Source organism: Sitophilus oryzae, unplaced genomic scaffold (assembly GCF_002938485.1).
Source record: "Sitophilus oryzae breed Bouriz unplaced genomic scaffold, Soryzae_2.0 scaffold_1246_pilon_pilon, whole genome shotgun sequence".
Taxonomy (NCBI): domain Eukaryota; kingdom Metazoa; phylum Arthropoda; class Insecta; order Coleoptera; family Curculionidae; genus Sitophilus; species Sitophilus oryzae.
Window position 1 is genome coordinate 152,931 of NW_022145889.1, and position 13,543 is coordinate 166,473.

The following is a 13,543-nucleotide window of genomic DNA, read 5'->3' on the forward strand; positions in this document are numbered from 1 at the left end:
TCTCAACCAACAGTACTACAGAACCTATAGCCTTCTTTCACATTTAAACAAATGGACATAACTAAACCTTATTAACTCAAAACTTTCTCTCACCTATCATATTTGCTTTGATAGTTTACCATAGGCGCAACTAATAATACAAAACTATCATGACAAGGACTACTATGATAATATTGACGTCTCACACTGTCAGCTGAAGCGCGGGAAGTAGCGAACGTACGTCTATGAGGATGAGCAATCTTAGTTACAGATTCTTGATTTCTTGCTATTCTTGTTTTTCAATCTAGTTTAGATCTTTTGATATTATTGTCATTATCTCATTATTAGAATGAAATTTGGATGGTAATACTTACTATGAGCTAGCTACATATCTTAATAATAAAAATAGTGCATCTAACATCAGCAAAATTTTTCGGAATTGTTCTGAAAAAACATGTGAAATAAAATATAAAAATGAAAAATAAAACTTATTTTTCGTGATAAATCTCCCCATGGCACATGTTTTTTGAAACACCCTGTAGATACGTTTTCATTTATACTCCCACTATGTACCTATGGTAATCGCAAAACAATTTCCGATGTACGTGATCAACTTTGTGATGACAACAGCGCTGCCAGATTGTGATGAATTTATGAGATGAATCTTAATTTAAAATCGACAAACAATATATTTATTATATCATGTTTTAAAGAGTTTTACGTTTTAATTTCAATTTAATAACTAATATTTGAGTAATTAATTGTTTTATTTGTTTTATAGCTTATTTTACTAATTATATACTGGCAAAAACTAGTCCATTATACGATTATTCTAAGCGTTATTATGGGTTATTTATTTATTAATGTACATCTTACAACGCCATAATAGTAATAACAAGTAAGAGGGTGCTATTAATGCACAAAGTAATAACTACAGAATTTAACAAAAACTAACTTTGAAAGTGGTATAATGTGCTTATCAATCAAACTTACTTCTCTGACTGCAGTCAAGTGTAATAAAAAAACTTTATTGTCACGTTCTCTTCCAAATTGTTTATCAGGGAAGCTACAAGCTCTTTGCTTCGACTGTTAAATGCTTCGGCATATTTTCAACACACAATTTCAAGAAATGCAATACAAAAACTCGAAAATTTAGTTCCTAAAAGAACTGTTTGTGCTTAAAAGTGCAATTTAAAAAAAAAGACTACGAAAATAGACAAAAAACGAGCATTGCTCACAAAGATTCAACAACACGATATTATACAAAATAATAAGTAACATTAGGATAATTGTCAAATAATAAAGGACACCATTGCCGAACACGGCGCAATGTGACCAACATAGCGATAATTAAAATTCGGTTTAAACAAATTTTTGCAGCTTTAATCTAAATAAAATATCTGTTACAATCATTTGCTCTATAGAGTAAAATGAAGAGCTTGTCGGTATCTTAAATTATTCAACAAATTTAAACATTTTTGCCAAAATTTCATTTAGTCAGGTTTATAGACTTTAGTATCCATGTCGATATAGTCTGTACAACGACAAAATCCTTGACAGTGATAGATGTGTCTGTCATTTTAATTTCAAAGTAGTTTATTTTATTTTACAAAGAAATAAGTTGGTACCTACAATTGGAACGTATAATCTTTGAATAAGAAGACTAAGGAAGGAGCATATAAAAATCTTAGGTACACCGCGATGGGCCTCAAATATGGCCGACTTTAATTCCGGTTTATCAGTGTCGTTCTAATTTTATTTAAAAAATGTAAAACTATGATGTAGGGTAGACGTGGGGTAGACTCAATAATTTGTTGTTTTATTTTACGTTGTGAATAAATGTTGGTAGTTATTAAAATTGTTATAAAAATATATAATTGTAATAAAAATAGATAAGTTATAATAAGTATTTATTAACACAAACATCCGATACGCTACTGAAGCAGGTAAGTCAAATTAACGTATCTAAATTCTTTGACATCTAATCTTTGACAAGTAATAAATAAAAGCTAAAATGCAAGAAAAATATATAATTTAGTTAATTTAAGTGAATTTCATAAATGATCGGTTTACTACACGTATGTATATTATATAGTCACTTACTAGGGAAAAGTTGTTCCATTATTTCACTCAATTTTTGCCGAGATCTACCGCACGCTACACAACCAACTATTTTAGAGTCTTTTTCGATAAATCGCGATAGGGTCACTGTTAATTTAAGTTCTGCCACAATTTCCATCTAGATTTACTACCTTTATACAACTATCAGTAGTAGAATAAATAATAAATAACATAAAATCAGCTCCGTAAAGACTGACAAATCCACAAAATTTCAAATCAAATTCAAATGTGTCAAATGAATCGTCAAACAGAACTGTCAAGGATCCCCACCCTAGAGAGCTTTTATGGTGCCTTTTCCGCCCACCATGCATGAATACATGGATAGCATTATGCTCCTTCCTTAGTCTTCTTATTTAAAGTGTATAATTAATATATTTAAATTTTGAGTGACAAGTGATTACTTCAAAATATTGTGAAAAAAACTGTATAAAACTGAAAAAATCTAATCATGGTTAATTAACAATCTTAATTTTTTCTGCAGTACTAAAATGTATTATTTACCTATCGTGTGATATTATTTTACAGATACTCCAGTTTTTGGTACCCATATACGAGATGGTATACAACTTTATGTGTGGATAATACAACTCTCTGGCCATAGTCTCTGGCAAAGTGTGTTTCTGGCGGTTTCTGTGCACTGAATATTAACTGTAAACTGGTCTGGGTAAACACTTAATATTCCCTCGAGTTTTCCTCCACTTAATTTTAAAAAACACGAAACACAAGTAACAATACAGTCCAAAATGCAAAATATTTATCATTTCTATTTGACATAATTTGACACAAAATTATAACCTATAATTTGGCAAGAGTTTGACAACTCTGACAAATTTATCAAGAGTTGACAAAAATCTTAAGTCGAGCTCATACGCACAGGCGTCCGTTTGTCGTTCATCGTTGCGTCAAACCAATAATATTGAAATATGATCTGTCGATTTTGAAATAAATCAATATAACTCGTCTCTGTTTATAAACAGAGACGCATGACGTATTTATTTATAAACCCATCGATAGTTAACTTAAAAAATATTAGAAACTTTTTTTAATGAAATAAATGGATTGGTATGGAAGTCATCTGCTTTTTTTCTGTCATCGTCTGTCGAAATCTTGAGACACACAACCTGAGAAAAAAAACAGAGTATATGATTCGAAAAAAAACAGAGGACGTGCTTCGAAAAATTTTTTTGCGATTACAATATTTGAAGATAAATATAAATGAAATTGTAATTTTCAAAGCATATTTATAAAATTCAGTGATGAGCAAATGCAATTGGTCTTGCACTTTTTATGCACGACCAAGACCAGTCTCGCTCACCACTAATAAAATTGCGACAAATTGCTCATCACTAATATAATCTACAACCTAATCATACATACTCCTATTTATAATTGCTTGTATATTTAGGGTTTATGCGGTAATGAGCATGAAGTATTTTTATCATTACCGGCTGCTTTAGGCCGAACTGGTGTCGCTAGTATTGTCGAGTTGAACCTTTCGGAGGAAGAAAGATGTTATTTGAAGTTTTCCGCCGCCAGAATGATGGAAGTGATTGGCGGTGTCAAACTATAAAGATATGTGTGCTATTTATTTTTAATTTATTTTTAAACATTTTTTACGTTTAATGTACTTTTAATAAAGTTTTTTTACTCCAGAGTTTTACTTTATACGGAATTAACTGGGTATCAGTATGAAGTAGTAAGCGTTTGACTCAATTAGATGTCATTGATTTAACTCCTTTACTACACACACAGGGGTAATAATGACACAAAAGTAGGGTATATGAGACTATGTAGAGAATATGAGACATCTTAATAGTATATCTATTTTTAAATTTTTGTCACAACTCAAAAATGTGTAACGTTTTAATAAAACGATACTATTGGCAACCCAACATACACCCTACCGAATTAGTTCTGACTAATTTCGGATACTCGTTGATCGTACTTGTCCTAGTCGGCGCAGAACTAGAGCATCTTTTTGACTATCGGAAGTCACCATTTTTGATTCTGATTTCGCGGCTTAAACATCGACATACTTATCTGAAGTCATCCGAAAAAGTTTAAACTTTTTAATTCTATTAACCTTTGGAATGTAGTCCTAATGGTTCCTGGCATTTGGGGAAGGAATCAATTTTAAGTTTTCATGGGTATTTTGGTGGTAAGTTTGATCTTCATCATATTTTTACTCTTTTGGTTCAACCTTATCTCTTTACAAATTTTCTAAACGTGGTTCTGGTTGTCCTGTCATGAGTTTAATTTTTGAGTAAACCCTCAACATCGTGAGGTAAGTTCTAAAATTTCTAAAATGCATTTTGTGCATAAGTTGTGTCGTTTCCAGGGTTTTACCGTCCAGTTACATGGCGAGTTATATGTCGTGATTGGTGGTTTGAGGTACGAGAGTCTGTATCTATGATCCATGTTTGATTTCCACATGGCTGGTGGTATTGTAAGGGGCTGTTCGAGGCTGTGGTAGATTGGGGATGAGCTCCCACACCTAGCGTCCACACACCATCCAGAAGGACGAGCCAAAACCTGGAATTGCACCGGATAATCAGGCCAGATTTCATTTTTTTGATTAACTCATTTCAAATCTATTTACTTACTGTTGACGAATTACGTAATTAATTATGTAATTATTACATATCATTTTTGAATTTCATTATTAAAATATAATTTTCTTAATTTTAAATATACAAATTTTTATATATTTTAATATCTTGTCAAGTATTTTGTGATGGTGTCACTTGACATATTTATTTAATTAACTTTTGATTGATTTACGGAATTATGTGCGCATACAACAAGGTTCATGAACTGCGTTAGTTTGAGGTACTTATTTAACTTTATTTTGCGTAATTCAATATTAATATGTCAATGATTTTTAATCAGCAAAACAAATGATACTATTTTTTTTATGTCATACATTTAAATTTTGATTACTTATTATTCTTAATTATTAATTCATTTTAAAAACCTAACTTCATCCATCAATTACTGTCCTTGTCTAATATTTTTTTAATTATAAATAAATTTAAGTTGAGGTAAAGAGATCTATTATTTCTGAGTGAATGTCCTGGCGCCCAATAATTATTGTTTTATTGATTAATTATAACACCTAATAAAAAAACGAACCTACGACTGCTCGCAAAGACGACAAGCTGCCGTTTGCATTGTGTCAAGAAAACGTTACAAATGCTAAAAAATATTTAAAGGATCCGGAAATATACGGAAAAAGATCTTTAAAAGGCTGCAAAATTTGTCACCGGCAGCGGAGATGTAACCTCAATATATGCAGCCAACGGTATTCAAATAAGTTTCATATTGATGTGGATTTCCCGGTCTTAAAATCTAAATCTAGTTTATGTATTACTAAGGAAGGAAGTCTACTAAGGAAAAAGATAAAAGATTTGAAAAATGTCTCATTTTTACATTACTTGACCCTATAATATATAATATGATGACATCTTATAATTTCGTTAGAACTGAGATATAAGAAAAAATAAAACTTCGTGTAAAATAATTACAGTTATTTTACACGTCTGAACGTGACATCTCAAAAGTGGCAGAAATTATTGCACCGAACAAAATTTACCTGTGAGTGGAAGATAACAACTGTGACTTTTCATTCTCGTTGAACAGACCTTAGATATATATATTGAAATTTGTGCAAAAGAATTTTAAATGTAAAATAAACTGTGAATTATATTGACATCATATTATCAAATTCTCTAGACTATATCTAGTAATTTCTAATTACTTTCTTAAAATAGTAGTATGAAGATAGAAGGATGGAAAACGGATATTAATATTGTCGCGACTTCGGATTTTTGGCTAGGGTCACTTAGGTTCCAGGTGCTTTTTTTAGAATAAAACAACATAATAAAAAATATATTTATTGAATAAATAATATAAAATACTCGATAAAATATAAGTGTAATAAATATAGGAAAGGTTGATATAAAGAAGACTGGGAAATGCCAAGACAAAGTATGCTCAAGTACTTACAGTTTTGCCATTATTTCTTGATTCTGGACTTCAACTGATGGCGTGATCTTACTGACTTATGAACTCGTTACCTGTCTAACTATCTGACTGCGCTCTCTTCAGTATGCTGTATATTTTCAGCATGTCGTCATAAAGTCTTGACAATATATCAAAGTCTTTCATAATTTGAGTTTTCTTTCAACTTTTAAGTCTCTTAAAATTCCAGGAAAATTAAGATACCAAATTAAATTTAGTTCCAAATCAATTAATATTTTTTACTCTATTCTAGTTAACCTTTCTTTTTTGGTCATTAAATTACTAATTTTGTACAAACTAGCTTAAATATTTTATTATATTTACGTTCGTTTATTAAATGACTTGGATACAAGATATAAATAATAATTTATTATTGGTGTACTAATTTACTGGCTATACAGTTAGTTTATGTGGCAATGGTCGATAAAAATTAGCATTCTTATGTGGGACTATTGAAAATTAACTACTACTACCTTCGTTTTTTTAAATGCCATCCTGCATCAAATTTGCATTTAGGTACGTCTTTAAAGGTTGCTTTTTATCAAATATGTGTAATGTGTTAAAATTACCCTTGGCTTACGAAAGCTCAAGCTGGAAAAATAATTAATTTTTATGCAAGTTATGTTGGGAGGTATTTACCTCGGATGGCTTTACCCTCATTATTATTCAAGTATTGAAGACGAATAATGCAATATTTAAAAAATATATTCGTGTACAATTACAGATACAATAACTGATCTTTTTTAAATGGACTACTTTTTACATAAAAACCATACACATAATACTTAATCATTTTGATTGTCTCAGCGCCTATTTTAGTAGTTTAACGGTTTCATATTATGTTCTCTTTTTGCCATACTGTTAATTTATTGTTGAAGTTGAATCATAAATTCCAGAATAAGTAATATTATACTAATAGGTGTTCCAATTGATGTTACATGATTACACTCCCAAAATTTTCAACTGGTTAAGACAGGACTAGTTCATTACTTTAATGATTGCTATTTTTTGGTGGTTTATCATCCCGTAATAACATTTTATGCTATTATTTATTACTACTTATCATTTTGATAATGATCAACCAGCAAAGTATTTTAAAGATAAAAGTATTTTTGATATTTTTGAACAGATGTATTAATTATTAATTATATTCTGATTCGGCAACTGTACGTTATTCCCTGCCTCCCGCGTACAAAATGGGATACGATTTCCTTAAGCTCCGATTCATGAATAACCGATTGTATCAACGAAGTTGAGTTGCCCAAGGGGCGTCCGCTGGCTAGGTAGCGGTGGAGAGGGTTTTCAGGGGGTTCCAAAGTCCGTAAAAAAACGAAATCCGGAACGATTTCCTTAAGCACGAAACTCTCACAAGAAGAACATTATGTTCCATAAAGTATCCTAGATATGGTCCGCTGGCTGGGCGGTGGTGGAATCCACGTCCGCTGATGGATTCAAAGAGGCCAAAAACCGTAAATTTGAAAATAATTTCCTTAAACTTGAAATTTTGATGGAAGCTTACATTTTTATGATCTTTGCAAAAATAATCGTCCGCTGCCTGTATGTGGGTGGAAAAGTCGTCCGCTGGTGGGATAATGGAAGATAAAGGGTACCGAACATAAACGCGTTATGATGCACAAGCGGACGACATTTCCACCGACATACAGGCAGCGGATGATTGTTTTCGTAAATCTCAATAAAAATATTACCTTTCATCAAAATTTTAAACTTAAGAAAATGATTATCGACAATCTATTCACAAAAAACATGCATGGAAAACACGAGAGGTTGAATCATAATTTAATCAGTCAGAAGTGACAGTGATGAATCTGATAATGATAGTGATGAGGAAGATGATGATTAAACGTTTTAAAATATTTTGTTTAATATTTTTGAAATAAAACCCTTTAATTTCTAGTGAATCGCACTTGAATAAATCTATACGATGCTACATAGTTACTCAATAATATAATATTTTACAGTTATTAAAATTTTAGTCGACTGATTAAATTATGATTCAACCTCTCGTGTTTTCCATGCATGTTTTTTGTGAATAGATTGTCGAGAATCATTTCCTTAAGTTTGAAATTTTGATGAAAGGTAATATTTTTTATTGAGTTTTACGAAAACAATCATCCGCTGCCTGTATGTCGGTAGAAATGTCGTCCGCTTGTGCATCATAGCGCGTTTTTCGGTACCCTTTACCTTCCTTTATCCCACCAGCGGACGTCTTTTCCACCCACATATAGGCAGCGGACGATTATTTTTGCAAATATCAATAAAAATGTAAGCTTCCATCAAAATTTCAAGTTTACGGTTTTTGGCCTCTTTGGATCCATCAGCGGACGTGGATTCCACCACCGCCCAGCCAACGGACCATATCTAGGATACTTTATGGAACATAATGTTCTTCTCGTGAGTTACGGACTTTGGAACCCCCTGGGAACCCTCTCCACCGCTACCTAGCCAGCGGACGCCCCTCGGGCAACTTAACTTCGTTGATACAATCGGTTATTCATGAATCGGAGCTTAAGGAAATCGTATCCCATTTTGTACGCGGGAGGCAGGGGTATTAAGGATGATGCTTTCGATCACCAATTCGAACATATTTTTCCTAATCTCTAATACATACTACATAATAAAGTCTTTTTAATAATACCCAATTTTTTGGTATCTTCTTGCGGTAGAAATGCCATTTTTAAGGCAGTTTCCTCTACCCTTATCTCAAAATCACCCAGCGCAACAATTGCTTCAAAGAAGCCCCGCAGCAATGATTGGTGGCCCCCCTACCCGCGACATATTGCACACACCTGTACCACCGGTACTAACCAGACTAACCTGGTGTACCTGTCGATTGGTAATTTACTATCGAGTTAGTGTTAAATTGTTGGGGCACACGGTGGAGTATTAGCATGAAAAAGATGATCGAAAATTCGAAAAAGCAAATGTGTTTAAGATTTCCCAAAAAAAAGATAAATGATAAGTTAAATCATGTCTGCCATGAATGGCGTTGCTATGGGTGTGTTTAATTGCATTCATTTGTTTCAACGAAACGTCAAAGTTGTTACTTCTCACAGATAAGAGGTAAATGGCTAAATTTTATGGTTAAAATTATAAATTGTTGTTGTTCTTGTGCTCCTTTTACGTTTATATTATTGTTTTGAATGAAAATGGCTCAGCAAGCTGCAGGTATGTATTCTACAAAAACATATTATTTATTTTGATATTCTCTATACTAACGATTTTTTTTGCAACTAAAAGTTAGGCGTTCAGAAAATTTGATTAAATTTGTGACATTTTTATTATACTTAGAGATTTAGTTGCGCATTTCGAAGAATTCAGCATATTGTCTATATACGTTTTACTTAGTAAATATTGGGCTTTCATACAGTAAAATAAAATACTGCAACTTTTTGCGACTTTGCTGATAAAATGAGAAAAACATTCTTGGTTTCCTAAAATTTGCAAATCAGTGGTATACTAATGCGAGGTGTAAACAGCGATGGCATTGTTGTGTACAAAGCGATCACATTAGTGCCATTAGCAGTATGGTACAATTTGGCATTAGTAGCGGTTTTAGTGGTATAGGTATTGGTCGCGGATCAGTCGTAGCATTAGTAGTATTAGTTGCGATATTACTACTGGCATTAGTGGCATTGACAGTGGAAACACTGAAACAGTGATTTTTCTCTCTTTTTTTTTAGAATCGACGAATTATCCTTTATTTTGTTCATATTATTTCCTCTTTAATTGAAAATAGCAATAATTTATATAAGGTCTACATAAAAAAATTTCGATCAACTATCGGTGTCAAATACCCCACTGTGGGGCGTGGGGATAGTAAGTTTTTAAGATTCATTTGTAAACATTAGTCAATTCTTTGAATATATAGACTAAATTCGGCATTTCTGTTCTATTTACTCCAAACAACTTTCCTTAAACATTCTCATTTTCGTAATTAATATATGTTCGTTGGCCATTTTCTTCCTATGTAGGATCTACTTCATTCAATTCTCTGTTAGCAATCCATTTCCTTTGGTCTCGAGTAGTGTAGCATTACTGTAAATCAAGACACTTTTTGGCCAACTTAATATACCTAACGATTCGTGATTTAAAGTCGAATCGACGATTGAGAGTAACTTTTCAAGGTTTATCAATTCCATGAATCTGTTTAAACCGAATTAGGAATTCTTCTATTATGCCTTCTTGATTTAATTCTTTTTCAGCAATCCATAGCATTAGTTGGTACCATACATAAAATATGCGATACTTTTGGTAAAAGTGCTGTATATCATAGTGTTTTGATGGCCTTCGCGTAGATAACCCATACGATATGGTTGATTTCTTTAGCAAGTATTCAGTTTATTGCATTTTAATATCCTAATATGTCTTTCTCATCCTCTAAATTTCCTATATCTATAAATCTGTGTGTCGCAGGGATATTTTACAGAATTATAGTTTGATCATTATCAAATTTAAGGTTTCTTGATATCTTTTAATACATACATTCAGTCTTCAGGTATATTTTCTGACATTTTATCTACTAACTGTTGTTAATGGCAACTATGTAACAATAATTGAGGTAAAAACTCATGTTATAGTTTTACACAATAAAATTTGAGTGAAATCACCCAGTTTAGAGTATTTTCGCTCATTACTAATCATACGTCATACGCGCTTCTTCGATACCGAATAAGCTATTTCCCTGTTCCTCAGTTTTTAATTATCTGTTCGAGTCGTAGGTTGTCTTGTTCCTTCGAAGGTGCCCAGGTTACAAGTCCATAGTGTATGTGTGTGTGATGTAAAGTGTGACAGTGGCCGCGTGGCGTGGTGAAGCGAATACGAACTCATAACTCCTAAATATGTTTTATGTTAAGAACATTTTTTTTCACATCGCAGAAATCCGCCTAACATATATTCAAATTCGACTGCGTCTACTGATTGCCGCAATGCTCGGATGTTTCCTGGACTAATTAGCGTAGCGAAAATCTAGGTACTTTCCCTCAATCTGGAACTGGGAACTGGAACATTTGGCAGAATAACATTTTTTTTTAATTTTCAGGAGGAAAAGTATCTGGATTTTCCGGAGGATTTTCGTTATTAAAAGTTAGTTTAGAAATTAGAAATATTCGAGAATGTTGGTAGCCGAGCTGACGAATGCTCTTAATAAAGCGGATTTTTGCGATGTGATGCAACTTTTCTAGACATCTAGCTTAAAAAGTTCCTGTATTTTTTCCAAAAAGAGTTGAAAACTTTTTAAAATGTTTTTGATATTATAATAATAGTGTTATATTTGGTTTTATTTGTTTTTTTGTCAAATAAAAATGACAAATAAAAATATTTTTGAAGGTTCTACAGTTTTTTATTTGGTTTGTTAAAAAAAACGAAATATTCTAAATGATTTTTTTAAAAGCTATGTAAGCTAACTTGTTATTTTATTACAAGTGACCAGATGCCTCCCAAAAGTGAATTTTAGGAAATGGACATGTTCGAGACCATGTCCTAAACTGAAACTTACCTTTGAAAGGCACCTGCCCACCTGTTATAAAATAACAAGTTAGCTTACATATAGCTTTTAAAAAAATAATTTAGAATATATTTCTCAATACTGAGTGAAATTAATACTCAGATATGAGTACTAATCGAGTTAAGTGTAACACAAATTTGAGTAAAAGTCACTCAATAAAAGGTGTCTTGAACTCAACACTTAGTGAGTTCACTCATTTTAAAGTGAATAAATTATCAAAATCGATCAAAATCCTACTCAAGGTAAACAATAATGAGTAAAAAGGAGTCTTTCGTCTAATCTCGATTGAGTGAAAACACTCAGTGCTTTTCACTCTGAGAATTGAAGATTCACTCGGTTCTGTAGAGTGGAAATTTCACTCAATCGGGTGTGGACAGAAATTGAGAAAGTATTGAGTGAAATCTGAGTGAAATTTCACTCATTTTTTTTTACAGTGTACGATATGGTTGATTTCTTTAGCAAGTATTCAGTTTATTGCATTTTAATATCCTAATATGCCTTTCTCATCCTCTAAATTTCCTATATCTATAAATCTGTGTGTCGCAGGGATATTTTACAGAATTATAGTTTGATCATTATCAAATTTAAGGTTTCTTGATATCTTTTAATACATACATTCAGTCTTCAGGTATATTTTCTGACATTTTATCTACTAACTGTTGTTAATGGCAACTATGTAACAATAATTGAGGGGTTCCAGAAGTGAACTGGATCAAGTCCAAGAAGATAATTATGGAGAAAATGAGAGTTAAGGTTTTTTTAATGTTACTTAATTAAAATAGTACAACCTGCTTTGTTATATTAAAAAAATGCTTTGTTATATTTCAAATTTTATAATTGCAAACTAAAGTAACTCAAAATACAACTGTGGTACTGTGGTCATTTTTAACAATGTTTGTTTATACTTTTTTGGACTTGAACCATTTTATCTCTGAAAATATCTTTAATTTTAGATATAAATTGTTTCATCGGTACATTTTGCTTCGTCATTAAAAGATTTGTTAACTTCACATTTCCAATTAATAGTGTTTTCTTCGATTTTTATAAAAATTATGGTACATAGGAGGGATAAAGGGAAGAAGATCTTTCGTGTGTTGCCTTTTAGAGTGTGTTACGTTACGTCTATATGAAATGATAAGATTGTTCTGCCTATAGCGCAGTTTTATTCAGATCAACAACATGTCATCTAGGTATCTGTATGTCTAGGTATCATCTAGGTATTTGTAAGAAAAACAGCCTAACTTATTGATGTAGTAATAGTGAAAATAATGATAAAAATCAACCTATACTTTCAGAATTGATAGAATCAGACCTTTTACATATGGCCGGTAATCTGATTTACTTGACGCTAATTGTTCAGACTTTGTTTCATTATCATCCATTTTATCAAAAAAATAATTTGTTTAGCTCTAAACTTTAGCACGTGTGTTAAAATCACGCACAGAGTTAAGTTTTATGGACTTGGTCCAGTTTACTTCTGAAAGGAATCAACAGAATATTCAGAAACCAAACAGAAACAGGTTATAGCTGCTTAATGCGTGAAATATGACTTGATTCATTTCTCTTTTGGAAAAAACTATATATTTTATAAATGAAAAAGAATAATGAAATTATTGGGCAACCTATAGTAAGATTAGCCATGAAACATGGCTAAAATATGACTACCCGTAGACACTCAGTGTTTCTGCCTTCCAGCTTCATCAATACGGGAGGAATCAGCAACGATGAATTAGCGATCCTAAAAAAAAGAAAAACGAAGAAGCAAATGTAGGCACTAGTTTGCAACCTGTTGAGCAGTAGCTCACAATTCATTAGCCGTACATAGCCAAAAAACCGCTGCGGAGGTACATTATACATACCTCGCCGCTTCATCAATAGCCCAGAGAAAACAATAAAGAA